The sequence below is a fragment of the Eublepharis macularius genome, chromosome 11, assembly GCF_028583425.1.
Source record: "Eublepharis macularius isolate TG4126 chromosome 11, MPM_Emac_v1.0, whole genome shotgun sequence".
Classification (NCBI taxonomy): Eukaryota; Metazoa; Chordata; class Lepidosauria; order Squamata; family Eublepharidae; genus Eublepharis; species Eublepharis macularius.
The window spans coordinates 47,920,367-47,936,897 of NC_072800.1; the positions used below are offsets into that span (position 1 = coordinate 47,920,367).

Here is a 16,531-nt window from a genome sequence, read left to right on the forward strand (position 1 = left end):
GGGCTTCCACAGCTTCTTTCAAGCTCTGAGCAAGTTGGTTCTGCAGAAGGAACGCAGGCACTGCCTGTCCTTCCCCTCTACTTTGGTAGCCGGTAGAATTATGAGCTTTGTTTTCTAAATCCCTGTGCATTGCTTTATCTTCAACCCTAGGTAAATTTTCCTGAAACTAAGTCCCATTAAAAAAGCGAGTCTTGCTTATACACACCCTGAATAACACACTTTCAAACCACTTTTGCAATCATTTGCAAGATGATTTTTCTGTTTCACACAGTAAAATCCCGTTGCAAATTTCATTGAAAGCAGCTTGAAAGTGCGTTATTCAATGTGTGTGAAGTGTTGCTAGCTTTGTGTAAACATGGCACAGGATGATGCTCTTGGTGTCTTCTTAATCTGTGTGTGGCAGGCTTTGAATTTGATAGCTGACTCTGTGTGTGGGGGTGTGTGGGGGTGGGTTGCTGTGCAGAGGCAGGCAATGGCAAACCACCTCTGTTAGTCTCTTGCCATGAAACCCACCAGGGGTTGCCACAAGTCAGCTAAGAATTGATGGCACTCTCCATCACCAGACTGTCTTATATCTTACACTAGAGTATGTGCCTTATTAGAAATAAAGTTGTTTACTTAAGAGTGTTGCCTGATTCCTAACCCATCACATGTGGATGGGAAGTCCCAGTTGCTTTTCTTAGTACCATTTCCGTGTCCCAGTCCCCTGTGGAAGCCATTTCCTTGTTCACTACCTGAGGGTTCAGGAATTTTTTAAAATCAACATATTGTTATTATGTTATAACAGAAACCCATTCTAGCCCTTTTAGTTCAGGAAATATAAGAGAAAAGACATATCTTCCCACCAATGAAAGGGTCTAGAGAGGTTTTTTAAAAAAGAAAAGAGAACTAGGAATTCAGAGTGAGTGATAAACACGTTTTAACAACATGATATGGCAATTGGTTATTTTTTTTTTTAAAGCAGGTCTTCAGATGTGGGGCGGGGGAGAGGGAAATAGCTGCCACAAGGGACTGGGCAGGGAAAATGTGAGGAACCTGCCGTGTGGAACCACTGCTCTGTATTGGCAGCCATAGTAGCAACAGGAAAACTGCAGAAGGCTGCCCCCACCCCGAATATATTAACACCAAAGCAAAGGTTCATGAGCAGAACTATGTCTAAGCCTTCAACAAGTCAGCCTTAAATAGAACTGTGAACCAGGTTCTTTTTTTTTGAGTTTCCCCTGAGGACAGCTCAGTGAAAACGTGAATGATCAAACAAGTCTGTCTGCACACCACTTGCAAAATTCAAGGGCTAACAGCTTTGGGGAATATATCTCCGAGCAACTGAAAAGGCCAGAAGATCCGTGCCTCTATACTATTTGCCATTGTTTGTGTATTTTCATTTTCCATTACCCTCCATATCTACTTTTGAGTAAGCTGCGAAATGTAATTTGCTGCTCTTCATGTTGCCTGGTCAGAGTCGCTCCTTCTGTTGCATCTTGCCCATATATGCCTGAGGGAAACTGGAATATGTTAAGTCATTTATTGATGCTGTAGTGACAAGTGTAAACTGAGAATGAAGAAAGTGACTCCTATGTGCTCTTGGTAGGTATAAGAGTTTCTTTGTACACACTGTGTCACTAGTGTGGCATTTGCAGCAGTTGCTAGTGTCAAACTAAAGTGTCCTTTATAGATTGTAGAGTGTGTGCGTCTGTGTGCATTTTTTCCTTAATGGAGAAAATAACATAAGTTGAATGGAACCATTTTTACTAATTTGTGTAAATGATTCCTAGAAGATTGAAACAGTAGGCACTGGAGCTTGTTAAAAACTTTATTTTACAAGCTCTAAAGAATTTAGAATATGGCTTGGCTACTAACTTTTTTTCTTAATCCAAGCCCTCTTACAAGCTTCATTTCAGAGCCAGCATCAAGTCTGTGCTGTGCTTGTCTTTAAAATACAAACATGCACTCTTGCTCTTTCTATTTACTGAATCAGAACCCTACTGTTTCCACTAGCGCTGTGTCTAATTTATGATGTGACCACAAAAACTAAAATTATTTATATGTTGGCACAAAAAAGCACCACTGTAGTTAAGAGCCTGTTGGCATTTCCATTATAAATCTTCCCTTGGAGAAGTTTATAACTTGGCATTTTTACTTTGCTTCAGGCTGAAACATGTTGTTTCTGTGAAAGCTCAAATTCCTTTTGCAAAATTTCATTTAAATAAGATTGGCCATTTTTTTATGGTTGAGGCCTAGTAAGCAAAGCAGAGTTTGGGCATGGCATTTAATTTGGGTTTCTTATATTTGGTCAAACAGTGGTGAAATAAAATACTAGGGGGTTTTAAGAGACTTTCCGAACTCTTTCTTTTCGGTTTACTAAAAGGAAAGGCAGAAGCATACACATACTAATCCTTTGTGTGCGAATTTGTTTTGCCATAGTGATGTCCATTCTTGTTTTTTTTTGAGGAAAAATTGGATCCTAATATGTCTGTCATCTTCCCAGTATTTAGAGGTGCACTAGCTACATATTGGTTTCTGGGGACAGCTCAGAGTGCTGATTCTTACGTTTAAAAGCCTTACACAGTTTGAGACCAGAATATCTGAAGGAATGCCTGCTCCCACATGAAACTGCCTGATAAGGCTTTCTTCAGAAACTCTGCTCTCTGCATCTCCCTGTGGCTGTGAGGCGGGTGTCTCCAAGAGCCATGGATGTCACCTCATTCCCCACTACCACGATGGATTTGCCTGCCACTGTTTTTATTTTACCCAGGCTTCTAGTGACATTGAAAATACTTTGTAGCAATCTTCGGTCTCTGCTAATTTTTAGCAGAATTGGCTTGTTGATGAGGTAGTTCATGCTTGTTTTAATTGTATATTAATCCCTTTTACTGTTTTATGTTGTATGTCATCAAATAGTTTTGCTTGTTTAAATTGTTATCTGATTTTTCTACTTGTTCATAAGCTACCTTGAGAACCATGTGGGCTAGTACATATTTCAGTAAATGAATAAATTTTCAACAGAAAGCAAGTTGCATGGGTATGGTGTAACTGCTGTATGGTTTACGTACCTGACACTTGCCAGAAGGCTTTGACTGGAACTTTTCTAACTGTCCTTTTTCCTCCCTTAAATCTTACCAGCTCTTGCTTCTGTTACTCCCTCTGTACAATTTCCAAGGGAGAGTTCTTGTATACTTGCTTTTTTCCTTACAATGTCTGCAGATATCTACTTACCTCTGAAGATCTTTGTCTCTCCATTTCTTTTCCCGTCCCATCAGTATGGTACACCTCATCCTCAAAGCTAGGCTGTGTAAAGAAGTACTGGGGTACTGTTGTCAAAAAGTACTCTACTGGTTTAACTGCCATGGGGCCCACATTTGAGAGGGTGCCATGTTCTAAAAATTTAAAACAAATTTGAGACTAATTTCTTGGTCACAGTGTTTCACACTGATATTTTGGGGCTCTTAAACAAGTAATTCCATGCACTCTCCCAGAATACAATTCCAAGTAGAAGCTGTGAGAATTCAGTTGTTTTAAAGGGCAGGATCCTTTTTCAAGGATATATGCTCTAGAAACTCAAAAGAAAGTTGAGTGGTGGAATTTTGGAGCACCTAAGTGACTGTGAGATGCATATATTCCATTAAACTGAGATCACTGACTATTAAAGATATTTTGTTGCTGCCATGCCCAAATGCTGTGAGCAGCTCCCAAGTGGCTAAGCTGATATTTAAGGAATTCAACATAAAGATAGGGACTGATTGCTTGGGTTAATTCCCATAGCATCTGCAACTCACATGATTAGCCTATTCCTACATGGTTGTGCTATTTAAATATTATGGGAGTGGCTTATAGAAAAACATGGATAGAGGATGTATGTGCCAAGAAACTGAATTGTCTCAGTCTGTTTCCTGGTTCAATTCAGACTTTGGATCTGACAGAAGTCTGTAAAGTCATGACTCTACAGTTTCAGAGCTGGGATTGAACTACACAGGGACAATGAGGTCTGAGCTTCAAGATCTTGCACCTACATTGCATCATTCTAGCAAAGAACCTTTGGTGACAGGACGTGCACTATCCTTGAATGACTGACTGGCTTCAGTCCAGTTGCTACAGTTTTGGATAAAACAAGGGTTCTCATTCTAGTTCCTCCTGCCCCCCCCCAGCTGCTTTTGGTATGGTTGGTGAGGATTTCTGCTACCTGCTTTTATGCTCTGAACCTACTCACCTGGATTGGTGCCAGCCCAGGATCTTTGTCTCTGGATTTGGAGAGTCTAGGACCTTGTTTGGACTCTTTTGCTTTAAACTGAAAAGTAACCTCAGCCTGGGAGACTGAAAATCTGTTTGTGTTAGTTTATTTATCTGGTATTTGTTTTCCCCCCTCTCTGCATGCAAATTTATATGTTTGTACCCTTTCCCGCTTTTGTTAATAAACTTGTATATCCTTGTTGGGAATTTACAAGTTATAAGTAAGTTGTGTGGCAACTTAGTCCAGTACTTTGGCCTGCTGTGGCTACACTACCTAAATAATGTTTTGGAACTCGATCTGCAGGTGTCCTACTCTGCAGGGCTGACTTCTTGGTTATAATCTAATATGGCTGGGAACTTGCCTCTCAGTTCCATAGCTGATGGTTTAGTTAGAGAGGCTGGTGGCAGTGAATCATTACCTTGGGTCTTACTCCCAGTTCTGAGTGTTTTGCTCTTGACCTCCTAGTCAGGGCTGCTTGTGGATACAGCCATCTTTGACAGTATGTATGAATTTATATTTGAGTCTAGCTGTTCCAAGATTTACTGTATTGTATTCCCTACCCTGTGCTGTTGATCAAGACCCAAACAAATTAAATAGTCTTTAATCACGAACTATGATTCTGATTCTCAGTACTTAAAAACAGAAGCTCTGGTTTTTGCTGCTTTTTTGGTAAGCTTTAAAAAAGAAAGGTGGCATATAACTTTTATATAAGGAAAGAAAATAAATATGATAAAATAATTTTAGCAATTAATGTCTATTGTTTTCAAGCTCTAGTGTGTTACCAGAACTGCATCTTCTCTATCAGTTGAGGTTTTCATTAATTGCACGACTTCAAAACTTTGTTAAAACACAAAAGGTGGCAATATTCCCAGAATTATTAGGGTGGGCAGCACTGAAATCTCTAAAACCTGAGAAAGGTATGCAAGAATAGAAAACTGTAAACAGATGACCATTTATGCCTGGTTGCAGAGTTCAAATGGCCCGGATAGCAAGGTTGGCAATTGTCAGAATATGCTTCAAAATGACTTATTATGGCTTGTAGTAGTTTAAATATTGTGGTGTCATTGCATAAACTTGTTGAAATGTTGTTTTATAATGCTCTTGTTGAAATATTAACGTGTTTTAAATATTGGAACAATTGCTTGGTAAGTATACTAGTCCTATCTTTAATTCCTTGATTTGGCCAGTCTGTTCAGCTACTGGTTGCTTTTAGATGGCTCCCTGGCTTCCCAGCATGCTAATCAAAGCACATTCTGTTTTCTCTTCTGGCTGCAGCTTAAACTTCTGTTTCCAATGAAATCGCAGCTGAGGAAACAAATGCAGTTATTAATATTTTATGGTGTTAACTTTTGAATATCTTCCACACCCACTGATAGAGTGACAGGAAATGTTCCTTAAATTCCATTCTAACCTTTAATATCCAGTAGTAAAAACAACCCCTAAAATTTGAATATTGTGATAATAGGAAGTTATATTAGGGTCAAACTTCATGTGGCATTTGATTTGGAACTCCTGATATGGTGTTAAGCCTTAAAAATAGCTACGAGGTGTGGATCGGTTGTCACCATTTGGGTTAAGGGAAAATTAACTTTTGTGGACCATTTCCTCAGTTCAAATACCATTTGACTGCTGCTTTAAATCCAAGTAAAGAAAAAATTCAAGTACCTGTGTATCCACAAGGTATTTGTCTAATATAAACATTGTATTCTCCGCTTATGATGGAGTTCATCTGATCCTTGCAGACTCAGTTAAAAGCCCAGGGGTTATACTGGATCCAGTGCTAGGGCTAGAAAAGCAAGTTAAAGCAGTTGCAAAAAATGCTTTCTACAGCCTCAGTTTAGCCTGGAAGATGGCTCCCTAACTGGAAGATGGCTCCCTAGGTCGACAAGGCTGATCTGACCATCTGAATCCATGCTATGGAAACATTGAGATTTGACTGCTGTAATGCACTGTCCATAGGTCTTCCCTCTAAGTTAACTTGGAAATTCGACTTGGTGCAGAACTCTGCAGCTTGTTTGTTATCAAGAGCTCAGAGAAGCATGAGTATTACTCCCATTTTGCAGTCACTCTATTGGCTTCCTATCAATTTAAGCTGTTTGTTTTCACATACAAAATGCGTCATGGTCTTGGTCCAGCATATCTAGGGGACCAGCTCTCTCCTTATGTTCTACCACAGCAGCTTTGCTCATCCGAACGGGGCTGTCTGTAGGTAATGACTTGTACATGGGTAAAATAAACAGCTGCCCATACTTGTGCATTCTCTCTGGTAACTCCCACCCTATGGAACAGCCTACCTGAAGAAGTCAGGATACCTCCCACTTTCCTGGCTTTCTACAAACAATGCAAAACTGAATTATTAGTCAATAGGATGTGAAGCTCAATTTTTGGCAGGATTCCCTTCCCTCTGATGTGCAAAGTGGTGATGGTTGTGGGGTAGCATTAATGGACATAAAGAGGGAGGTGCTTAATTTTTCTGCCACTTTTCACTCTGTGAATCCCTATCCCCTTGCTTTCATTTTGCACATTGGAAGCAAACTGCCCTTCAAAAAAATGAGCCGTGTATACTTACAGGTACAGGTAGGTGTGGTAGTGGTTTGGCACTATTGCTTCTAATAGCAAACCTGATTGGTCATATGCCTTTCTGTAAAAGTAGTAGTTTCTTCATAATGTGGAGAGTATGCAGAAAAGTATTAGCTTGTCAATTGGAAAAGAGAAGGAAATTCCCTGAAAAACAGCCAGCCAATTACTGAGCATACTCATTGCCTCCCAGAAGGCATGGAATGTAAAGGCTGTTAAAGGTAAAAGGTGAGAGAAGCGGAAAACTGATGGAAATGGGCCAGTTGTTCTATTAAAAACTTACAATATCTTGGTAGGTGTGAGGAATATATTTTGTATGGCACAGAGAGGGAAAAATTAAAAATATACCTGCCTCTCTGTGCTTTGGGGTTCTAGGCTAGATGAACCGGCCTCAGTCCTTGGCAGTTGATGCTGTAGTGCACCGCTAAGGCTCAGGATTAAGTGGGCAGAAAACTACTCGCCTCTCTGTGCAACTGAAACTTGAAAGCACAGAAAAATGCTGTATTCAGAATAGCTACAAGTAATTCCAAATTTTATACTCCTAGATATTTGCAAAAATTCTTAATATTTGGAATCTTGTTGACTCTTATAGAAAGTAGGCTAAGCTTAGAAAGTACCCTCCCCAGATCCTACTCTAGGCTGCCCAACGGACTGAGTCCATGGCAAGGACTGAATTGTTTAGACCTAAGAGGTGAGATTTGGAGCCTAGTGTCAGATGGGCTCTCAAATATACGCCATCGGCACGGGACACGAAACATGTCGTCTGTAGACATTGGTATCTTGTGTCAGCCATCGGAGGGTGTGAGAGACCTCTGACAGTTGGCTTACGAAGGACTAAAAGTGACATCCTTGTGCATTCAGATCATAGAATCCAAAATAAGATTACTGATAGACCCAATGGTCATTTTGCCTGTGGCCACTGTTGGGTGTGCCCTCTGGCTAAGGCGGTTGAGATTTTGACATTACCAAATAGACTACCTGAGATTAAATTGAAACATTTCTCAATATGTCATACTGTGGGAGTTGTATATCTTATTATATGCAATTACCATAAGCTATATGTAGGTAATACTATTCGCCCGGTCTGTACACAGATATTAGAACACATGCCTAGAATTAGAAATGAGGTCATGGAAACCCCCTTAGTTGAGCACTTTTTAAGTCAACATCAGAGAGAAACAGAGTTTCAATTTACAATGTTACATGTGGCTTTGAAGGGTCCATCAGCGGGACCCTTCAAACTACGGGAACTACAGCAGAAGGAAGTCTATTGGATTTATACTCTGAAAAGCTTATACCCTGATGGTCTTAATAATGAATTAAATTTAACATGTTTCCTGTAAGAATGTTTTACATACTTCTGTTCACAATGTGTATTTGGGTACTGTATATTGGACTTGTGTAGCTGCGCGTCGTTTAAAAGGTTTTGTAAGGGGGAGTGTCGTTTGTGTTTGGCCAATGACTGTGGTGCACTGAGAGAATGCACTAGAGATTTGATCGTTTGTCACTTTGGTAAGTGTAGAGAATCTTTCCACGTTTTGAGAGTGGTTTGATGAATAGACACAGATTGTTTATAATATTTTTTTATTTGTAGAGTTCTGATATACCCATTACATGTTTTATTGAAATTTCTTTGATATTGACTGTATTGACCCACACTGTGTAATCCGCCTTGAGTCTTGGTGAGAAAGGTGGACTACAAATATCCTACTATATAAAAGGCAATCCATGTTGGTGATGGCTCACTATTTATCCCCGCGCAGGTACACTCACAGGGATAAAAAGTGAGTTGTCGGCAACACGGCTTGCCTTCCTGCAGCCATGGCAGCCTCCTTGGGGCCTCTGGAGGCCTTTTTCTTTGTTGCTAGTGGAACAAATAATTTTTATCTACCCATCAAATTAAAGACTTGTTCAGCTAACATTTTGCCTGTGTTTTTACACAGGCTTCTAGTATCAGTCTGACAACTGGGCTCCTGGTTTGTTCTGATTTCTAATGTTCTTGATCAGCACCCATGATGGCAGTCACTTGATCATGCAGCCAGAGAAAAGTGATTTAAGGGAGAAAGCAGCTCATTCAGAACACAGATCATGAGGTTGCTAATTTCCATGGGAATTACTACCAAGTATTCTCCCCACCCAAATTCTAAATAAATTTAGATACTCTCTTTTGCTGTACATTGTTATGTTTACCTGGACCTCTAGACATGAATGTTGAGTGCTGATTTCAATGGAACATTCCAGGTGCATAACATTCTATACACTGTAAATATTGTAGTTCTGCTATGCTAATAGCTGAGCTCTGAACATTCAGAAAAGAATGTGTGGCAGTGCCTTCCAAGGTATATAGCACCTGAGAATGCAGCCAAAGGGCTGCATGATTTAATGTTCCCTCCCAAGCCAGTGCTGTGTATTGACTGGAGTGTTGGAGTAAGATGTGATTCCCTGGATTCAAATCCCCATTCTGCCATGAAGCTTGCTTGAAGTTCTTCTATCTCAGCCTAATCTCCCACACACGATTTCATGTAAAAATAAAGCAAAGAAGTGGAAAACAGTGTACTCCACCCTGAGTTCCTTGGATGAAAGGCACTATAAAAATATGTTAAACTTGGTAACATATCCCTAATAGTTTTAATCCTGAATTAAAAGAAATAAAACTGGGAAAACTACCACTTGTATCCTTGGAACTAAACAGATGATGGGAAACTATGCAGTAGCTGTTTGTTTGCCACATGGCAGCTGTAACTGCGTAGAGGGGTAGTCTACAGTTTTGGTTATGCAATAAATTTAGTATTGCCACTGACTTTGTGCCAAACAAAACTTAAAAATTTAACTGTAGAAAAAAATGTCAAGGGGGATTATTAGTTTTAGCATTGCATGATCAAGCCAGATTTGGGGTTGGATCCAGATTAAATTGGTAATTTCTACTGATTTCTTCCTTACTACTGTAGAACTTTCTCATGTTGTTCATCAAGCTTCCCTGTTCTCCAGGAGCAGCGCTTTATGACAGTCTGAAGACTGTTGTGGGCAGGAGAAAGCAGGAAAATTCTATTCCACTGATGGAAAACTTAGTCTAGATCCAACCCTTTAAGCCAATTTAAACCAGTTTGCCCTGAGGAATTCTGGGAACTGAGACCATGTAAGGTGGTATATTGATCCCTCGTTCTTCCAAATCCATTAAATTGGTTAGCTTTCTGTATATGTAAAATATGCTTTCTTAAATATGTCATCCGACAAGATGATTGTGTACAGTCTATGCAGCTGACACCCTCCCCCCACCCCTGCACAATTATTTCAAGTAGAATTATTAGGAGGAAAATTATTCATCAGACACCACCCTAAACTTACTATATATTTCACCATCTCCTACATCTGCATGAATTAATTTCCACTATTTCATCTGGTATAAAAATGTATGCATTATTATTGTAAGCTCTCAACAGAAAGCATGAACTAATGTAGCCCTTGGGGGGGGACTCACTTCACATTAAGGTTAAGGTCATTGATTGTCTGCCAAATAGTTGGTTTAGCAATGGCAGGAAAAATTGCAATTAAGTCAACATTCATATTTCCACAGGAAGACCTGTTATATAAATCAAAATTCTTTTAAATGCAATAAAATCATACTGTAAAACCAAACATCATCTCTCATCTTGAAGCATTTTCCAGATTATTAGAATACTGATTTTGCTTCAGGTATTTTAAAAGGTGACAGTTGGCTGACATTGAGTGTTATGCTGGAGATCAGAAGAATAATGGTTTTTTTAAAAAGCAACACAAATGTGTATTGCTATAATTAACAGGCAACAATGAACTTTTAAACATGACAGTATCCAAGACCATATTCATTCACCCATGTAGGATGATGCCAAGGCTCCTGGCTTGCTGTCTGTAACCTCTGTTCTGCAAAAGCCTAAACTGAACCAGTCTCTGCAGGAGATTTGCTGAAGACTGATTTCAAATTGCACTTCCTGCTTATTAGCATTTTTAATGGTATGTGATTTTAAGATAGTTTATGAGTTATTTTTATTCCATTAGGTTGTAGTTCATTATGGAACTTGCAGCCTCGGTTTCACCAACAAGGAATGTTTTGCTACTCCCCTTGTTACATAAGTATTTGCCTGGAAATCTGGGGAAATGTGTGTGGTAATTTCAGGCTTACTGCATGGTTGCAAGTTACATATTGTGCTTTGAACAGCTCCTGCACTGTTTGATTCTCAGTCCTATATAGTCTTTGCAGACTGTGCTATAAAATTACTAGATATTAAATGTCTATAGTGACTAAAGCAAAGATAGAAGTTTTAAAAGTAGGCACTTGGAACTTAAACTTAGTTAATTTTAATTGAAACATTTCCTAAACATATATAGTTGTAGGGGTTTTTTAAAAGTGTTTTACTTGGGATATGCATGTGTTAAATATATTGGCCTGTATCCTGCCACTCTGCTCAGCAGTGTTTTAAACCTAAAGACCTTTTTCCAAATTTAGTGGCTCCTCCAGAGTTGTAGAGTATGAGCCACCAGTCCCAATCCAAAAAGTTTGCACAGAGATGCCAGGCTTGTATGCTTTCCCATCTTCAGTAACACTTGACCTGACTTTTTGATAATTATCTTTATATATATCATTTTGCCTTGTTACATATATACCCAAATATTTTATTAGCCTTTTTGGTGACAGTGCATTCTGGGTTTTTTCCTATCTCTTATTGTTCTACTTTGATTACCTCTAATAACATTATCTTGGTCTTCTTTTTATTCAGTTTATATCCAGTTTATATGACCCTGTTGACATCAGGTGGAATTCTACAAGAAACAGGATTCTGGTTGGGCGGACACTCCTATGCACATGGAATTTATACATGCATGTGGATTGTGCAGACACCAGGCTGCATGTATTTAGGTTGTGGTAGCGGCTTGTCATAAGAAGCTCCCGCCCCCATTTGTTCTGTGTAGTTAAACTGAATGTTCATAATTACATTAACACAGGCTGTATCGGACTGTTTCATGATGACATACATGTGCAGATGCTGCACTGCAAATCTTCTATTTTCTGCTGCCTCTGAACAGAAAACAGAGAGTAGTGGTGCAAAACAAAACTCCTGAGCTGATGATATACATGGAAATCACTGTTATGAATCATTACCTTGATTCTGTGGAATGATAACACAAATCCAAGATGCTTGGAATAACAAGAAACCCTTTCCCTCAAAAATCTGCTCCCACCCCATATCCCAATGCTTACCAACCATGCACATGTTTTTGTTTGACTATACTGATTTCACAAAAGTGAAATCAGATCCTTGCATGGGAAGAGAAAGAGCACTCCCAGCCAATGCCAAGCTGCAGAGAACTGCCATTTTTCTTCCCCCCCTCCTTTGTGGGTTGGAGAGTTTTCTTTCTCTCTGAAAGCAGAAAGCCTGAGCTTGTTTAGGGGCCCATAGAATTCAAACCCTTTATCCAATTTGTTTGAAACTTGGGAGTTCTTTGAATGACAGGCTGAAGATACTCTGCAATTTTAGTGATACTTGGTTCAAAAACAATGACTCCAGCTCCCCTCCTCTCCAAGTCTCTCACAGGGAGTAATGAACATACAGTTAAGATGTTTTGGGGAGGGATATAGAATTTAAACTTTGTCCAGTTTGCTTGAAACTTGAGGATTCTTTGAAAGACAAGTAGAAGACACACTGCTACAATTTTGGTGATATTTGGTTGAAAAACTACTCCCCCCCCCAAGAAAAAGTCCCCCATAAAGAATAATGGAAAAACAACTGATCTCACTCCTGTGTTAAACAAACTACAGCAAGTAAGCATGGTAAAAGGATAGTTTTCAGTGGAAAGATGAAATTTTTTTATGGACAGTCAGTCTGTAAGAGCAGGAAAATGAAATGAAAGCAGACAGGAAGGGGTATGCCTATGCCCGGTCTGGAGCTGTCCTGCTAGACTTTTTTAGATATCAGTAGAGGTAAATGCAGAGAGGGACTTACGTTGGGTGTCTGTTATGGGCAGACACAATCCCCCCCTTTTTTCAATCTGCTTGAAATTTAGGAGGGCTTTAGAGTAGAGGGGGGAGTGTACTCTATGAAATTTGATACAATTATCTTTATAAACAGCTGCCCCAGACCCTTGAAGAGATTTCCCATTGAAAATAATGGTCCCCAAAGGGGAAAAGAACATGGATTTGACTCCCAAACGAGTAAAATCCTACTCAGAAATAAACAACCATGGTAAATATTTCCCCCTGATGTTTGGATCAGAAATTATATTGAAAATGTCCTCAGTGTACACCCCTAAGGGAGAGTGTTGTTTGCAGTTGTGATCCAGAGTTTCACTCCAACATAACTGGAAAATACCCCCAGCCTTTCTCCAAGGAGCTTAAGGCACAATACTTGGGTTTTCCACATGTTCTCCTTCCCAGTGAGAAAGTTTAGCTGAGAGACTTGTCCAAGGCCACACAGTAAGCTTAATAGCCCGGTGGGTATTTTAATCCAGGTCCCTCTAAACAAAGTCCAACACCCTTCACCTGTGCACCTCACTGGCTGTGGTTTTATGTGTATACGGTTCTAGTACTTTTTATGGATGTATGCTACTACCGCTACAACTGGAACTGGTAAAGTTACACTCCTCAGCCTTGACACAGTGCCGAGAGAACAATTATAAACTATTTTGAACAAAATTTATTTAACCTGTTAAAAAGTAAATCCTAAACTGCAGTTAATTCGTTTATGGTATTACCTCACTTTTGCAGGGCAGATACTAAAATGTAGTTGGAGTGGAAGGAGCTGTATCAGGTAAGGTGACTGTTGCCCATATGCAACTTTAAGATAATGATGAGTTTAAATTTCCTCTTAGAGCTAAGTGAGAATATAACTGAAGGCAATAAATACTGTTGGCCAAAGCCATTAAACCAAAAAGCTGGGAATTCTCCAGTTCTTGACTTAAATTGTTTGTTTATCAGCTGGCGCCTAGTCTGGAGTGGAGAGCTGGAGATGTCTATCTGTGACAGAACTTTGAAACTCTTGCAGGACACTTTCATTTTAACTTAAGGTAACTTGAGTTTATAGCTTTGGCTTTAAAGATTACTAATGATTTACTCATTTCCTTACCATTTAACCAGAGTGGACTTTTTCCCAGGAAGGGATCTGTGTTTATTTAGGGTCTTTGTCTGCGGAGGGATTAAAAGGCAGCCCACCAGCATTGTGAACTTGATGGTAATAAAGGGTCACCAAAACACGCCATAAAAACATTCTTACCATGGAATTAATTATACAGTGTAATTTTACAAAGCAGCTCAGTAACCCTTCTTTAAGGTTTCAGCGACATGTCATTTTTAAATTAACATTATTTAAAAATTAACATTACATTTTTATTTAATGTTAAGAAGCCTGATGTGTACATAAATTTATCTAGACATTCAGCTTACAAAAGCTTGAAACAATGGGAAGATCCCTCGTTTTTAGTTTCTGCTGTATGTGTGAAATTCTAGGTACTTAATTAGATTGTGTGCAGTGAAGATAACAGACCCTTTAAAAAACAAATGCAATGTAGATGCCTAATGTACCAAAATTCTTACAGAGTGTCACATTTTTTTTCAAACCTTTCAGCCTTTGAAATGGAATCTGTTTGTGTTCTGCACCACCAGGTGGCATTGCAACCAAGCCTGATTAAAATAGTTGGTGGGACTGATTATAAGCTTTTCTGAAAAGAGTATAGAACTTTAATTTTAATTTCTGCTTTGTTTAAAGCCTCTGTTTAAAACCCTTGCTGCCTGAAGAGGGATAATCGAGCAGTTGGCTCCTTGTGATAATGGTATATAAGAACATGGCTGTGAAATGAAAAACTGTGGAAATGCTTTGATATGGAACAATGTTTCATTTTCTGTACTAATTTAGCTTTCAGTTCAGCTGAGCAGGATGAATTCTGTAATTTGTGTGTATTCTTCAAAATATTCCCCAATCCCACAGGAAATGTAGGTATGCAAAAGATTTCTGGGTATGAAACAGTTATTCCATGTGTTCCAAACTGCATGGGATCACAGTAGCCCTGTTCATAAATTACGGTGAATTCACATGCAAACTGTGTACAATGGACGCTTGATTTTTCTTTATACATGTGTTGAGCAATTCTCATGCTACAGTCAATGCATGCACAGCTGACCATGTGATACAACCTCCCTGTTTATCCAGGTACTGGTCCCTGGTTTCATTCTTAAAGTGTTTACACATTGGCTTTTACTTTCAAACAAGTGTACTCATGAATATGCACAATGTACATGTGTTCACTATAGTGTGTGAACTATACTGCCATATGCAGAGCAAGCAGTAAGGTAGATCCAGTGTCAATCTTCCACACATACCAATCAGCAGTAATACTGCTATATGCAGGCAAATAATTTATAGAAAGAGGTACTAATGGTCAGGGTTCAAATGTATATGTGGTACCTAACTAGTGTTCTCTCCCCACAGAAATGCATGGGGGATCCTGAAAGGTTTTTCACTGGGAGTAGTTATTTCTTAAAGGGTGCACCTAGTCGTCTATGTGTGATGATCTGTGGATCAGGTCAGAGCAGTTGTTTGAAAGTGAAAAGTCTTAACATTTTCTAGTTCGCTTGTATGGGAATCTTTACAATTTCTGTATTGAATATATATCTATCTCTTCTTTCACTCTGTGCCTCTTAATTCAATTTTATCTTGATTTGATTATTTCTTCCATGTAGATTAAGCAAAAACTTAATACATAGGATATACTGAAGAAGCAATATTTCATTAATAGCATTGTTTTTCTTTCCTTCTGAAAAGTTGTATTTAAATAAATCAGAAAATAGTAATGTGAGTGAGGGTTTTTTTTTGCTGTGATAACCATATTTTATACTGCTTGTGTTTTTTCCTTGCTTAGTTCACCAAGGTGATAATTTAGCAACAGTTTTATGAAGTGCCATTCATCTTACGCCATTACTCTTTCTCTTCAAGTATTTAATGTGTATAATCTGTTAAGAAATGTATATGCTTTCAAAGTAAGTGTCTGTGACCTCCCACCTTGTCCTAAGACCAAGCGTATATCTTCTGGCTTGCTTGTACAAAGAGTAGTTGGGATATTTTATATCTCAAAACCTAAAACTTCCAAGTGTCTGGGAGGTATTGGTAGAAGCCATGTTATAATTTACATAGTTAGCTTTTCAAATACAACTTGTTGAAAACAAACATAGATTTTGCTTGTAAGCAGCGGCAGTACAAGGTAATTGTGACTTTTGACCCTCCACATTACACTTTTAAACTTGATACAACAGTCTGGTTCTAAGCTTTGTTGTGTGTTGATATTGCTACTTATTTAACATCAAAAAGCTGTGGTAGTTTGCCTTTATAGATTGTGCCTGCACTCTGGAATGGCCTCCTGCGGCCTTCGAACCATTTCTTGTTTTAACGTGTCAGCTCAAGTCTTGCTTATTAAGGGCTCTGGTGAGAAAATCTAACACACTAGTCTTTATCAGATCAGATACAGCAGAGACTGTGCTCGAGTAACTGCCCAATTCATTAACACACATAACAGCTTGGGCCCTTTCTTGGCACGGTTAATGATGTTGTGGAGTAATGACATGCACATGCAGATTTTTACATTGCATGTAATCTTTGTATTTTCCCACTTTTTTTTCCAGGGATTGCTTTTGGTCTGGAGTAAATGAGTGTTTTCTGCTAAGATTCTTAAAGTAAACTAGCCTCATTAAAAATAATGGTCATTGAG

At 39.0% G+C, this 16,531-nt stretch overlaps 1 protein-coding gene across 2 annotated transcripts in view; it reads left to right on the top strand.

The window, feature by feature from the left end:
* Nucleotides 1-16,531, top strand: part of HIBADH (3-hydroxyisobutyrate dehydrogenase) — a 90,945-nt gene that overhangs the window by 15,630 nt on the left and 58,784 nt on the right. The gene's annotated exons all lie outside the window — the stretch shown is intronic.